General features: G+C 44.4%; 1 long non-coding RNA gene across 1 annotated transcript in view; it reads left to right on the forward strand.

Annotated features, from left to right (window-relative positions):
* The window catches only part of LOC112405203 (uncharacterized), a 32456-nt gene extending 22386 nt beyond the window's left edge, over positions 1 to 10070 (forward strand). Inside the window, exon 4 of the long non-coding RNA XR_003004286.1 lies at positions 9979 to 10070. This is a non-coding gene — a long non-coding RNA (uncharacterized LOC112405203). The remainder of the gene's footprint in view (positions 1 to 9978) is intronic.
* Positions 10071 to 16103: the final 6033 nt, after the last annotated feature.

The following is a 16103-nucleotide window of genomic DNA, read 5'->3' on the forward strand; positions in this document are numbered from 1 at the left end:
GGTTTCTGGGAGCTGGGTCAAAGCAGCCTGAGTTGAAAGACAAACACAGACAGCAGCTGTTGAGGATGTAAAGTCTCTGGTTGGGGTGGATAGGGAGCTGGGTGTGGTCACCCATAGGCCAATTTCCACCCCACCCTGCAAGCCCAGGGACTGGGGTTGAGAAGAAGGAACTTCCTGTGTTGCATTCCAGTGCTCCTTTCTGGGCTTAGTGGGAATCTGCGAGAATGCTGGAGACAGGCTGCCAGGCCTGACTGCCCTACACACACTCCCTCAACCACGTTCCGCTGCAAGACACCGAGGCTTCTGAGAATGCCACGTCCAGGGAGCCAGGATGCACGACTGACCTGGACGGCTGCACTGTCCTGGCCATAGCCCTGGATATAAAGTACAAGTAAATCCCACTACCATTCTCGAGGGACTGAGGGAAACTGCAGGGAGCACGTGAATCTTTCCTGCCCTGCGCAAGTAAGTGCTAAGCCACCAGGTCGAAGCCAGCCCCTTCCGCGATTTCCCAGAACGTTTGACAAGAGCCCGCAGGCTGCATCACTGAGCAAGGAATCTTCATTATTCATTTCAACATCACTCTTCTTGGAAACCCTGACTGTTCCACTCTCCAGAAATAATCCATCAAAGCTTTCCCTTTGTTGAAGTCACACTGCAAAAACTCCCATAATCAAATTCCCCACGTTCGGATCCCTGCTGACGTTATGTAATAACAGAGTCCAGAGAGAAAAGAGTGGGTCAGACTATTTTATTTTTCTTTCTCTCTCTGTCTTTTAACTTTGTATCATGAAACGTTTCAAACACACACAAAGTGAGACAGAATGGAATAGTGAACCCCCATGTTCCTACCACCCAGTTTGAACAATCTCTACAGGTGCCAATCTTGTTGCAACTAGCACCCTAATTCCATCTCCTTCCCCCACAAATATGCACATTTTTTTAACTGGAATTTTTTAAAGCAAGCTCCAGACACAATGTCATTTTACTCATAAATACTTCAGTATGCATCTCTATCTAAAAAGGACTTTCTTTTTTGACATAACCTCTATAGGCACTAGTATTTAGCAACTACTGGTATTTGTATGGTATTGATATTTAGTGCAAGGTATGGCAATAAGCCTTTAACACAATTTAGTTAATGAAATCTCAGCTTAGCAGAGAAGCACCTTAGAAATTCACAACCTCCCTGGGAGAAAGAAATGCTCTGGCCTTGAGAACATTGCTATTTGCATTTTACTCATGAAGAAAACTGCTCAGCCAACTCAGGGTAAGCTGTGGAGAGGCTGCAGTCCAAGAGACGGCAGAGCTTGGAACAAGAGGCGTGTCAGAGCCTGACTGGCTCCATCCACCCTGGATATTCAAGGTATTAAAAGGACAAAGCTTCCTCATCTGAAAATTTCCTTTAAAAAAAAGACAAAAACAAAAATCCTTCCTCACACCCATAAATTACATTTTCAAGATAGAAACATGCAAGCTTCTTAAAAAAGTAGTGCCTTAAAAAAACAAACAAACCCCACCATTCATAAAAAGAGTTTTGAAAAATCCAAATTATGTTTCTACTTATCAAGTGTGTGTGCATAGGGAGCATTAGAGGAATGTTGCTTCAAGCCTAAGCAATCTTAGTGTAAGTATTTCTGTTTGCTGTGTGCTCTTCCTTTGCAATCTCTGCACCTAATCTATGTGCCTGCACTCAGGAGATACCGGCAGAGGAGCAGGACTCACCCTAGGAAAGGTTCGACTGCACAGCATAGCCTTGGGGTGTGTCTCTGCCTCAAGGACAGGCTGATAAACCCACTCTCAGTCACACAGGCTTTGGCCTTCTAACTCCAGCCTCCTAGACTCAAAACCCCAGGTGAGCCTCGAGAGACAGTCGCAGCTGATTTTCCCTGATGATTGATTGCCCTTACTTTATGCAAGATTGCTCAGTTTGGATGGATGCCCTCCCTCCTCAGGTCCAGTTCACCGTGGCTGGAGATTGGGATGTGTGACACAAAGGAGCTGCCACCCACCATTGTGGATGAGGACTCTGCATGAGGAGGGAGACAGATATTGTAACCCTGTCAGCACTGTACATAGTGCCCGCTGAAAACTGAGCTACTTTCATAGGCTTCAATAGATGTTCCCTCCACCTGGCCCACTCTTGCGATGTCTGTGTGACTTGCCCCTTTGCCACCTTCACTTCTTTCAAGTCTCTACACAACTACCCCATTATCAGAGGGGCCTTCCTCACTCGCCCCACATCAAATGCTGCTCTTCAACCCTTTCTTCTGCCTTGTCTGTCTCTAGACCACTTATCACAACCTGATACATGGTTATCATTTGTTGTCTGTTTTGGTCGTTGTAATATCCCTTGAACCTAGATCAGTGCCTAGAACGTCCAGCAAGGGTTCACCACATTTGTACAGAATGAATGACCTCCTTAAGAGCAAGACTGAGACAGCAGAAGCAAGAAGAACTACAATCCTGCAGCCTGTGGAACAAAAACCACATTCACAGAAAGATAGACAAGATGAAAAGGCAGAGGGCTATGTACCAGATGAAGGAACAAGATAAAATGCCAGAAAAACAACTAAATGAAGTGGAGATAGGCAACCTTCCAGAAAAAGAATTCAGAATAATGATAGTGAAGATGATCCAGGACCTCGGAAAAAGAATGGAGGCAAAGATCAAGAAGATGCAAGAAATGTTTAACAAAGACCTAGAAGAATTAAAGAACAAACAAACACAGATGAACAACACAATAACTAAAATGAAAACTACACTAAAAGGAATCAATAGCAGAATAACTGAGGCAGAAGAACGGATAAGTGGCCTGGAAGACAGAATGGTGGAATTCACTGCTGAGGAACAGAATAAAGAAAAAAGAATGAAAAGAAATGAAGACAGCCTAAGAGACCTCTGGGACAACATTAAATGCAACAACATTCGCATTATAGGGGTCCCAGAAGGAGAAGAGAGAGACAAAGGACCAGACAAAATATTTGAAGAGATTATGGTCAAAAACTTCCCTAACATGGGAAAGGAAATAGCCACCCAAGTGCAGGAAGCGCAGAGAGTCCCATACAGGATAAACCCAAGGAGAAACACGCTGAGATGCATAGTAAATTGGCAAAAATTAAAGACAAAGAAAACTTATTGAAAGCAGCAAGGGAAAAACGACAAATAACATACAAGGGAACTCCCATAAGGTTAACAGCTGATTTCTCAGCAGAAACTCTACAAGCCAGAAGGGAGTGGCATGATATACTTAAAGTGATGAAAGGGAAGAACCTACAACCAAGATTACTCTACCCAGCAAGGATCTCATTCAGATTCGATGGAGAAATCAAAAGCTTTACAGACAAGCAAAAGCTAAGAGAATTCAGCACCACCAAACCAGCTCTACGACAAATGCTAAAGGAACTTCTCTAAGTGGGAAACACAAGAGAAGAAAAGGACCTACAAAAACAAACCCCCCAAAATTAAGAAAATGGTAATAGGAACATACATAAGGATAATTACCTTAAAGGTGAATGGATTAACTGCTCCAACCAAAAGACACAGGCTTGCTGAATGGATACAAAAACAAGACCCATATATATGCTGTCTTCAAGAGACCCACTTCAGACCTAGGGACACATACAGACTGAAAGTGAGGGGATGGAAAAGATATTCCATGCAAATGGAAATCAAAAGAAAGCTGGAGTAGCAATACTCATATCAGATAAAATAGACTTTAAAATAAAGAATGTTACAAGAGACAGGGAAAGACACTATGTAATGATCAAGGGATCAATCCAATACAAAGATATAACAGTTATAAATATATATGCACCCAACATAGGAGCACCTCAATACATAAGGCAACTGCTAACAGCTACAAAGATCAAAACTAAAAGCTGGTTCTTTGAGAATATTAACAAAATTGATAAATCATTAACCAGACTCATCAAGAAAAAGAAGGAGAGGACTAAAATCAATAAAATTAGAAATGAAAAAGGAGAAGTTACAACAGACACTGCAGAAATACAAAGCCTCCTAAGATACTACTACAAGCAACTCTAAGCACAGAAATCTCTTCCATTCCTATACACTAATGATGAAAAATCTGAAAGAGAAGGAAACACTCCCATTTACCATTGCAACAAAAAGAATAAAATACCTAGGAATAAACTTACCTAGGGAGACAAAAGACCTGTAATGCAGAAAACTATATGACACTGATGAAAGAAATAAAAGGTGATACCAATAGATGGAGAGATATACCATGTTCTTGGATTGGAAGAATCGATATTGTGAAAATGACTATACTACCCAAAGCAATCTACAAATTCAGTGCAATCCCTATCAAATTACCAATGGCATTTTTTACGGAACTAGAACAAAAAATCGTAAAATTTGTATGGAGACACAAAAGACCCCGAGTAACCAAAGCAGTCTTGAGGGTAAAAAACGGAGTTGGAGGAATGAGACACCCTGACTTCAGACTATACTACAAAGCTACAGTAATCAAGACAATATGGTACTGGCACAAAAACAGAAATATAGATCAATGGAACAGGATAGAAAGCCCAGAGATAAACCCACGCACCTATGGTCAACTAATCTATGACAAAGGAGGTGAGGATATAGAATGGAGGAAAGATAGTCTCTTCAATAAGTGGTGCTGGGAAAACTGGACAACTACATGTAAAAGAATGAAATTAGAACACTCCCTAACACCATACACAAAAATAAACTCAAAATGGATTAGAGACCTAAATGTAAGACCAGGCACTATAAAACTCTTAGAGGAAAACATGGAAAGAACACTCTTTGACATAAACCACAGCAAGATATTTTTTGATCCACTTCCTAGAGTAATGGAAATAAAAACAAAAATAAACAAATGGGACCTAATGAAACTTCAAAGCTTTTGCACAGCAAAGGAAACCATAAACAAGACAAAAAGACAACCCTCAGAATGGGAGAAAATATTTGCAAAGGAATCATTGGACAAAGGATTAATCTCCAAAATATAACAAACAGCTCATGCACCTCAATATTAAAAAAACAAACAACCCAATCCAAAAACGGGCAGAAGACCTAAATAGACATTTCTCCAAAGAAGACATACAGATTGATGGGGGTGGGGGTGTGTGTTGGGGTGAATTGGGAGATTGGGATTGACGTGTGTACACTGATGTGTGTAAAATGGATGACTAATAAGAAAATAAATAAACATTAAAATTTTTTTTAATTTTTAAGTGGAAAAAAAAAGAGCAAAACCTTGTCCTCTTCTCCTACCACATCCGACTGATAAGAGCAGGCCAACTGAAAACAGCTGCTCCTTGCTGAGCAGGGGCTCTGTAAGAAATCCATGGGGAGATACAGATGAGCTTTCCAGAGCCAACACTCACCACAAAAACCTAGCTGTTCTAGTAGGAATGTCAATTTCTTAAATCTGTATCTACTGTGACTACCTTTGAGCTTGGGACCACCAGCTCATCCTTTGTTCTTACCCTTCAGGGTCTACGTGAAGCTTCCCAATGGCCTGAGTGATAAACTTTCAGGCACGTATGCTTTAATAATAATACATCCCTCTCAGAGCTTCACCACTGAAAGGTGTTCCTTCAAAACAGAAAAATTTATTGCTTTCTTCCCCAACAGAAAAACCACAAAAATATTTTCTTTTGCCTTCAGCAGTGAGTTCCAAGTTTCATTAGAGAACCGGCCAGATGCTTCCTCCTAGCTTGTATGTGAAGAAATTAAGATAAAGGGCATTTGAAACTCTACCTCTGCACACCTGCCTCATACCTTATTCCCTCATGACAGGTCTTCTTCCTGTTTTCCCGGGGTTGGGGATGTAGAGCTGTGTATGACCTGCTTCCTCCGGCAGCTGGGGCTCTGGAGCCCCCCTGCCCCCTTTCCTTCTGGTTTTAATAATAGATGGCTCTTATTGAATTGTGCACCTGCCATAAACCAGACACTGCACTTTACAAATTGTTTCAAATTCTTAACCCCCAAACTGGAAAAGGGCTGTAACCTCAGTGTCTGCTGCCTAGACAGCCCCTCTATCCATAAAAGCAGACTCTATCTTTCTGTCTCTGTCACTAAGAATCACTTTGCTCCAGTATATTTGCAGAAAGGGATGGGTCTCTCATCTCCAAAGCCAGTCCAGGCTGCTGCCTATGCCTCTGCTTTCACCTGCCCTTAAACTCCACACTCAGCTAGGGTCTCTGCTCGCTTTAGTGTGGGTCTTGGCCTGTGCTCCAGGGCTGCCATCTTCCCTGGACATGACACCGATGGTGCCTCGGGGATGTGGTAGGCAGGACAATGGCCCCCAAGAATGTCCACATTCTGGAATCTGTGAATATGTTACCTTACATGGCAAAAGGACTTTGCAGATGTGATTAAGTTAAGGACCTTGAGTTGGGGAGATTGTCCTGGAATATCTGGGTGAACACGATGAAACCACAAGGGTCCTTATAAGAGAAAGAGAGTAAGAGTCAGAGAGGGAGATGTGACAATGTAAGCAGAGGTCAGAGGGATGTGAGGAAAAGGCCAAGGAATGCAGGCTGTGCTTAGAAGTTGAAAAGGGCAAGAAAACAGATTCTTGCCTGGTGCCTTCAGAAGCAATGCAGCCCTGCAGATGCCTTGATTTTAGGTCTTCTAACCTGCAGACCAGTAAGATAATAAATTTGTGGCATTGGTGACAGTTTGTTATACCAGCCATGGGAAACTAATACAAGGGACAATGCGGGGAAGCGACATTTGCCTTTGTTGTGTTGTCACTTAATTCTACACCTCTAACATGTATGTGTAAACCACTTCATTGAAAATTTGGGAATATGTAGAAGGGGAAAAAATCTGAATATTAAACATGATTGTTCCCAGAGGCCAAGGGAAGAAGGAAAAAACCTTAGCAGGGTGTCTTCATAGGCATGGCCCATTTCCTATCCTTAATGACCAGCCCCAAGGCCTAACCTCTGTTTCTTCTTTTCCTCTGTGAGCCTACTTTTCTCCATGGCAAAATTCATTCATTCAATAAATGTTTACTAAATACAAACGATGTCCCAGGCACTGTTCTAGGTGCTGGGATTAAAGCACACAAAAGACAAAGAATACAAGCTATCACAATGTTTACATTTTAATGCAACCCCCCAACCCGGCCCATGAAATCCCCACTCAACAAGATCCAACCCAACCTTACCTCTTACCACAAATAGGATCATCTGTAAGGTAAAGATAATCCACAGCCATGCATTTCTCAAAGTCTGAGTTACTCAGTTAGAAATAATGCCATGTAGTTAGATGATGCCCAGAACAATCCAAGGGAGGCTTCATTTCTCCAGTTCTCGTTCTCTTCAGGGCCCCTCTGCCAGCATGTAGTCAAGATACCCCTCCTCATTCTTCCTGTGGTCTTCTGATTGCTTGTAACTCTCAGATATCTCTCTCTCTCTCTCTCTCACACACACACACACGCACCACCAAAGACAAACCATCAGTCTCAGTCCAAATCCATATTAAGGAAGGGAGGGGAGAATCTTCCAACACATATTCCAATCTTCCAACATATTCTCCCCAACTAAATCTAAATGGGGGCATGCCTTATTTTTTTTATGCAAAGCATCTCCAATTCCCCTTTTCTCAGCTCCCACCTGTAGATTATGCCCAGGGCCTACCCGTGCACTAGAAATGCTGCCTATCACGGTGCCTTTCTAAACAGAAAGACCTCTACTCCTTACGTCATCCCCTGCTACGCAGAAACTCGGTAGATGTGCCTTTTTGATACATTGAGCCACATCCCATTCCTACCTATGATTTCCTCCACTCACAGATTCCATTAGGATGTGAATGTGCACCCTCTGTCCGCCATCCATAGCAAGCCCTCAAGAGTTGAGACTTTCCTTCTAGTTATAGAAAGGAACCCCCAAGGGAAAATACCTTCTTTTCATAACTGATACACAATCCTCTCTTCCTTCTCCTCTCCTATGGTCTTTTCCTAACGAAGGATGCACAGGCACCGTCAAGCAAATACTTTTGATTAAAGCAAATGTCATCTCTCTGGGGGCACTGAGGAGTTTCAGAAGGAAGAAATGTTAAATGGTAAAATCCAGTTAAGCTTACCACCATTAGCTGTGTAATGCTGGTTGCAGAGTAATTACTGTAATAGAAATAATAACGCGTTGATTATGTGTTTACTGGGTGCCAGGGACTTTACTGAATGTTTTTCTTGCCTTAGCTCATTTAGTCCTCATCAATGAGTTTAGGGTGATTTTTTTTTTTTTTTTTCTTTTGTGGTACTTGGGCCTCTCACCGCTGTGGCCTCTCCTGTTGTGGAGCACAGGCTCTGGACGCACAGCCTCAGCGGCCATGGCTCACGGGCCCAGCCGCTCCGCGGCATGTGGGATCTTCCCGGACCGGGGCACGAACCCGTGTCCCCCGCATCGGCAGGCAGACTCTCAACCACTGCGCCACCAGGGAAGCCCCAGCTCAGGGTGGTTTTTATCCACATTTTACAGCTGAGGAATTTGAGACTGTGAGGGGTTAAGAAAATTGCTCCAAGGTCACATTGGGAATTGGTGGCCGATCTGGAGTTCAAACAGGTTCACCTAACAGTCACTGCTGTGCTGTGCTTTAGTGACTGGAATCCTACCCAGGGTAGTACCTTCTATCTCCATTTGCATTTTTAAGTGAAAATAATAAAGGAGGAAAGGAAGGAAAGGACAGGTTTCATGAGCAAATTTGAGCACCCTGAGAATTATAGATAGGTGAAAAGAAACCTGAAGCCAGGAATAAGAAATACTTTTAAAATTACAGCTAATTGAACAATGGTAAGTTTGGAAATTTGTGGTTTAGAGTCAAGAGTGGTGTAAGGACCGGTGGCAACATTTATTTTGAAAGTGTCAAGAACTGCCACCTCCATTTAGAAGCTTTTAATAAATGAGAGTCTAAAATACTCTAAAGAGAATCCCAGCAGAGACTACAAGCCAAAAATCCTTGGCTTACAAAATAATGGGGGCTGCTTCTTCCCAAGTTACCACGCACAGAAGCAAAACTTGGCAGAATTGGAGACAAAGGATTTTGATCTTGTTCCTACCATCGCAAAACAAACCACTGGGTTACCTCTACTGCCACTCCTTAGTACCAAGACTCTGCTAGGCACTGTTTGGAAGAGAATCCCATTTAGCTCTCTGCCCAGGGAAATCAGCCCCTCTGGAGGCAGCCCCCCGAAGACCTAAGTGCAGAATATCTTCTACCCCTATTCATTTTCTGCAGACTTCTGTTTCTTGAGGAAATCTTCCACGTGTAATTGAGCCGCTACTCTGACACCATTTTCATTGAGTAACTCATGGTGATGTCACACCAGCTAGGCACTAGGGGAAGCCCTGCTTTTATGGATTGGCTCTTAATTTAGGAATTTTTATTTTCTGACCTCCCTCCCTTTTTTGCTGGACTCCACTGCATTTGAGCAGGATGCCTGAGTGATGAAGTGTTGCCTGCTTTTGAGAAAAGGAATTTCTGCTCGTTGAGAGGCAAATGGTTGAGTGAAGGCAAGATGTGAGTCCTGTAATAGTACATCTTAATTGGAGAGTTGGCAAGAGAGGAAGGCTGTGTAGGCCTGGTGTGGGCTCCGTTGCTCCTAATGGGGTTCGTGGAGCTGAGCTGAGAAGATGGGTGGGGGACAGTGGGACTCACAACCACCCCCTGCTGCCACTGTCCTGTGTAGCTGGGGAGCCAACCGCCTCCCCCCCTGGCACCTGGGCAACCACATCTAACCCACATCCCACCTTCCTCCCTCGCCTCTCTGCTGCTCTGTGCAGCGAGCCGGCAGAGGCAAGCTTGGCAAGCCTCGCCTGTAAAAGCCTAATCCAAACAGCATGTCCGCTGAGCTCAGCGGGTGACTCATGTGCAGTGATGTGTGAGGCCAACAAGTGGAGATTAGGATCTGGCCCGCCTGCCAGCCTACCCTGCACTTCCTTTGATCAACTCTGATGGTTTTTAATTCTGCAGAAGCAGCTTCCTGCCAGCGGCAAGTACCTCTTGGTGGAGGTTGGAGCCATGTCGATGCTGCCCTACTTGTCGAGGCCGGCGTGTGCTGACGGCACAGGGACTGACACTCTGGGCTCACAGCCCACATGGAGCCAAGGGGGGAGGCTCTTTCGCTGAGGAGCCCATGGTGACATCAGAAGCTTGCTCCTCAGCTAACACCAGGAAGGCCACGTGTGTGAGCAGCCCGGCTTCTGAACCTGATCCTGGCGTTGGTTAGACTCACCGGATAATAAAGAAAAATGGGACTCTCTCTAGGGGACTCTTTTTTTTTTTTTTGGTAAGCTGGGGCATCTCTAAGGACAGTGTTTGGCACAAAATGAAACACTCTCTGGTCTTTTCAGAAGTGCTTTTTCACATCTGTTTTGCTCTAAATGGAACGCATTCGAAGTATATTACTTTCTTGAACATTTTTTCCCCCTGCTCGAGTGGAATGTGTCTGCCTCTTGATTCTTCCAAATCCCCTCGATGACCAGTGCCAGGCAGAGCCCCTGAAATCAGGTCTCATTCTCTCTCTTCCCCTCTCGACCTTTATCTTTCTCTCTCCTTTCTCTCGCTTTTCTCAGGAAGTGGAGGAGTGATTCTCAACCTCGGCTGTAAATTAGGGAGACCCTGGGTAGGGGTGGGGGAGGTTAGGGCTTTAAAAAATCCCCAATGCCAGGCTCCATCCCAGAATAATTCACTCAGAGTCTCTGAGGGTAGGACTAGACACCAACAGTGTTTAAAGCTCCCTATTTGTGCAGGCAAAATTGAGACTCATTGGAATTTAGGGTCACATAGCATAAGCTGTTAGCCCTAGGAATGCTTCCTGTTTCTGTCTGTCCTCCCCACCACCGTTCAATCTGAGAGGCTTCCGGAGACTGGTGTATACTTTAACCAGGTTAATGGAAGGTGCTACCTAGATGGGGTAAGTAGCCTACCTATTAGGAAGAATCTGTTCATCTGATTAAAAGTATTTACCATCGAACTGAGACTTATCCCACAGAGATGGAACACCAGGAACTGAAATACAGAACAGACAGATCTTGCAGGGAAGAAGTAGGGGATGGCTCAGCACACACCACAGTGACCAGCCCAAGGGAATTTCTGGGAGACGGGTTTGTAGGTGGTGGTGATGGGCTGTGGGTAGGGCTTCCAGATAAAATAAAGGCCACTAGTTAAATTTGAATGTTTTGATAAACAACGAGTAGTGCAATACTGGGGACATACTTAACACTAAAAAATTATTCATTGTTTATTTAAAATTCAAATTTAATTGGGTGTTCTATATTTTTTTTTTTGCTAAATCTGGAAATCCTAGTTGTGGATGGCAGACCAGAGAGGAGAATCTTGGGTATTTGAGGGAGTGGTAGGTCTCACCTGGGTGGTTACTGCCCTCCAAGGGGCGTTGGGGAAAATGTGTAGGAATTTGGGGCTGTCCCAATGACTGGGGATTGCTATGAGCATCTAGTGGGTGTGAACCAGGATGCTAAAGATACTGCAGTATGTAGAATAGTTCCAATGAAGAATTATCCCACCTAAAATGCCAATATAGTGGCTAGACCAGTCCCACCCTTTACTGAGGACTCACCCGATCGCCTGCACATAGTTTCTCCTAGAAAGCAATGCACTGGCCTCTCAGAGAAGTTCAGAAACTGTCCCCAGGAAAGAGCCAATCAGACAAATTCCCAGGTACTTGCCCCAATGCTTCCTGTAATTCAACCAAACCATACAGCTGGTCCAATGAAATGAACCCCTGAAACTAACTCCCAAGCCTTCAAAGCTTCCAATAAGTAGTGCCTCCTTCGAGAAGCCTTCCTTGACTGTCCCAGTCTTCACTGATCTGTCTCCTCAGTCCCTAAAACCCTTATTCTTCTCATTTAATACTTGAACATATTCTTCTAATGGTTGCATGTGTCTAGCCTGTGAGTCTCTCCAAGGGGACATCAGGGAAGTGAGATCAAGTTCTAGGTGACCTTGGTCACATTACTGATTTGGTGGTTAGTTTTGCCATTTGTTACGCTTTGCCTGTTCTTTAAAAACTGTGGGGCTTCCCTGGTGGCGCAGTGGTTGAGAGCCCGCCTGCCAATGCAGGGGACACGGGTTCGTGCCCCGGTCCGGGAAGATCCCACATGCCGCGGAGCGGCTGGGCCTGTGAGCCATGGCCGCTGAGCCTGTGCGTCCGGAGCCTGTGCTCCGCAACGGGAGAGGCCACAACAGTGAGAGGCCTGCATACCACAAATAAATAAATAAATAAAAATAAAAACTGTGATGTAGCTGAAATTAAATGTACAAATAGGTGAGGCAGTTCAAGTAAAGATGAAAGGGGAGATGAGAGACCACACAGAAGGGAAAGACCAGGAGCTGGAGATTGATAATTTTGTAAATGGGTGTTAAATTTAAGTCCAGGTTCCCTGACAGTCAAAGCAAAAAGGGAAACACAATTGGTTATGTCACTCCTATTGTCTGAAGAAAAGGAAGCAATATTAGCTCATGAGGAAACAATCTTTTTCCTCATGATAAATTCTAAATGAAATTTATCACATAGATCCTAAAAGGCAGGACACTGAGAAACATAATGGAAAATGTCTTTAACTGAGTTTTCAGAAGATACCAAAAATGTGGGTGGTTTGTTTTTTTTTTTCTATTTCTTATGTTTACTTTGTAAGAAATTTGGGACTCTAGTGTTGGACTTTGGCTCAGTGAAGGCATTTTTATAAAGAGTTAAGCCAATATATGCTATTTTTTTTTTCTAATGATCTGATTAATAAGGGGGAACTCAGACGTTTTCAGCGGCCCAGAGCTTTTATAAAGGCTTCATGCGTGGCTCCCTCAGGAGCTCTAACAGCCTTAAGGAAAAGGTGGGGATGCTGTGAGAATCTAGGTTTGTGGTGAGATGTAGAGGAAGCATGGCTGGAAAAAGCTACATTCCACTGCCCACCCAACCTTCCTCTCCCCAGGCTAGAAGCAGATGGTTGGAAGTACCCACCCTACCCAGGAGGCACTTACCCTACCCAGGAGGCACTTCCCAGCCACATCCCCAGGAAAGCGATAAAGGAAAACAGTGTGTCACCAAGGGCCCACCCCAGGGGCCTGAGAATGGCTTGAGGGACTGCCTGACCCCATATATCATCCTTCAATAAGTGCTACACTTTGGGGTTAGTTTGCCTCTCTTCTAAAGGCAGGGAACAAATAATCAGATGACTCAAAAAAAGAGTTTCCTTTTTTGTTTTTATTTGGGGTTTTTTGTTTTTAAACCAACTTGCTAAATGCGTGGTGGGCTAAAACAAACAAACAGAAAATAAGCCACAGATTAACCTCCCCACCCCGGGCTGGGCAACATCAGTAAGAGGAAACTGTGGCCTGGGGCTTTGAGGGGCTGCCGATGAGCACACGTGTCCCCTCTCCCTAGCCACCCACCCCCATCTCGGATGCCAGCCCTTGTGCTTGGCGGCTAGCAGTGACAAAACCAAGATGAATCACCACATGTCAGGATCCATAAATTCTCAAAAGTCTAAGCAGCAGGTCTGAGATGAGAGATCAAGGCCAAAAGTAAATATCTTTGACACATGCTTTTGTTTTCAGATGGCGGCAGCTTGGATTTCCTTCCTGTTGCTGAGAAAAGGATGGCTGGAGTAGGCGGAGCCGATCTAGGTGCACGTGGAGAGGCTGCTAGAGGGGGAGGGAGGGACTGTTCTTCTCACTCCCAGGGAGCCTCTCCACCGCTCCCTCTCCCCTTCTCACTGAGGCTGGAGGGAGGGGGCAGCCAGGGAGAAGTGTTTCCCTTCTTCTCTTAGGGAAATTCAGTCTGGTTGTGCTGGCCTTGCTTGCCTAGGGGGCTTGCTTCTAGGTCAGTGGGTACTGGCCTTAGTGCTGGAATGTGTATACTGAACTCATTTCTAATCCTCTGGCAGGCCAGTGTTGACTCAGGCTCTCCCCTTCACATGGGATTATAGGAAGGGAGGGAGCTTAGGATCATTTTTGGCTACTCAGCATCTGAACGCCCTTCCCATGTTTGGGACATTTATCACTTCATGAATCTCAGTGCCCTAAGAAAGAGCTTTCTATTCTTCTAGAAGTCTCTACAAGAGACTAGTCTCCTTTGCAGCTAGGACACGGACACACAACCAAGACTTGGTCAATCAGCTGTACTTGCTGCAGATAGTATCAGAAGTTACTGGCACCAAAAAACAGGGACATTGGAGAATCCTTTCTGGGGGAGGCTGCAGGGCAAAAAAACATCCAGGCTCCCTGTGCCCACGGTGGTATCTAGTGTCCAGGGCTGAAGATGGCGGCAGTGCAAGCGGAGGTGCAGCCCTCGGCAGTGGCTGCAGGGGTACCCTCATCTCACCTTTTCTAGGCTGTGACTGTACCTGTGGCCTTGGCTAGGATCTTAAGTTCCCAGTTCTTGTGTGTTCTGAGCCTGTTTTCCAAGCTTCTCAGCGATTATGAGTTACTCCATAGCTTTTCAACAAATTCCTTTTCTGCTTAAATCAGTTTCTGTTGCTTGCAGCTGAGAACCCTGACTCTGTCCAGCTACAACTGGTTTCAGTCAATCATCGGCAGATGCTCTTTTTTTTTTTTTTCTTCACTGCCTGCATTCTTCAAGCCTCTGTCCTCCTGGCAATTCCACAAGTAATCCAGAAAAGGAGGAATGCGCATGCAGAGAATTTGACCACAGCTGGGCAGTGAGCCAAGAGAACGCGGAAGTACTTGAATATTAGATCCTTTACTTTGTTAGGTGGGGTAGATGCGGGATTCATGAGACAGAAGGCTGTGGGCTGTTCGTCTCATTTTGTTTTTTTCATCTCTAACTTGGTTATACAGTGATTCCCTGTGACACTTACAGATCTCACGAGGGCACGGATCAAGTCACCTTGTTTTCCCTAGCACGCAGGTCATACAGGATACTCAGTAAATAGTAGTAAAAAGTGACAATGGAAGTTTGAGAAAGAGATTTCAGGAAAAAGAAGCCACATATATCCTTCATGTCTCTTTAAAAAAAGAACTGTCTCAACTATGTGGGAGCTGAAGATCAAGGCTGGTGAGCAGAGCTAACACTGCAGACGTTTGGTGGTGCTGACTGAAGAGCAAGAACCTGTAGTTTTAGCCATCAGACTGTCAGAGAGGGAGACAACACACTCCTAGGCAGGCGGAGCCTAACTTGGATCTAGCCCAGGCAGAATGCTGGTCCATTCCTTCTTGGAAGGGGACCCCAAGAGTTCCTGCAAGTTCAACTGAGATGCCTCTCCAAAAAGCATTTTGAATCAATTTCAAATGTGTTGACAGTACTTGGTTGAAACCCCAGAAGAAGGTTGAGGGTGGGTGGAGCTAGTTTGAATCTAGAAAACCTAGGGCAGGTTTCCCCATCAGCTACCTTAACCATAAAAGAACCTCAGTATATCTATGGTAGCCTGGTTTTGAGTAACACTCATATTCAGATTTGAGTCCACAAGGATGCATTTGTTACAAACTGACTCTCGTTCTAAATCTTGTTTGTGGGATTAACCAAAGAAACATTTACCTTAAGCAGGTATCTTAACTAACTTGTCTAAGTTTTCACTTCCCAATTTTAAATTCTCTAGTTATAGAGCGTTTGGGCTATCTTGCTCACTAATTTCCTAGCTAAATTTTGATGTTTCTGTTCATTTTCTTAAGGACAAGAATCGTGTGTTCTTTTTCAAATGCCCTTCCATCCAAGTACAAAGCTGGACACCACAGGCACAGACAGCCCACGGTGTGGCCACGTTCCAGAAGAGCCTAGGCCAGCCTCCTCTAAACTTTCTCAAGCCAGGACCTAGGGCTAGCAGTGGGAAAGTTAGAAGGGGGAGAACGCTGTAACTGGGATCTGTAATCAGTTACAGAACCTTCTAAACTGCTGGTAGTGCTTGGGGTTGCTGCCAGAGCTGTATTTCCAAGGCATCTACTTCTAGCCTATGATTATCTTTAAATTCACATCGAACAGTAGAAAATGGTTAAAGCTCACACTTCCAGTACTATCTGGGGCTAGTGCAGGAGAGAACTGTGAAACATTATACATATGCATATATATTTTAAACCTGTGCTGTGCAACTTGTTTTTTTTTAAACATCTTTATTGGGGTATAATTG

This window comes from Neophocaena asiaeorientalis, unplaced genomic scaffold, assembly GCF_003031525.2.
Source record: "Neophocaena asiaeorientalis asiaeorientalis breed wild unplaced genomic scaffold, Neophocaena_asiaeorientalis_V1.1 scaffold171, whole genome shotgun sequence".
Taxonomy (NCBI): domain Eukaryota; kingdom Metazoa; phylum Chordata; class Mammalia; order Artiodactyla; family Phocoenidae; genus Neophocaena; species Neophocaena asiaeorientalis.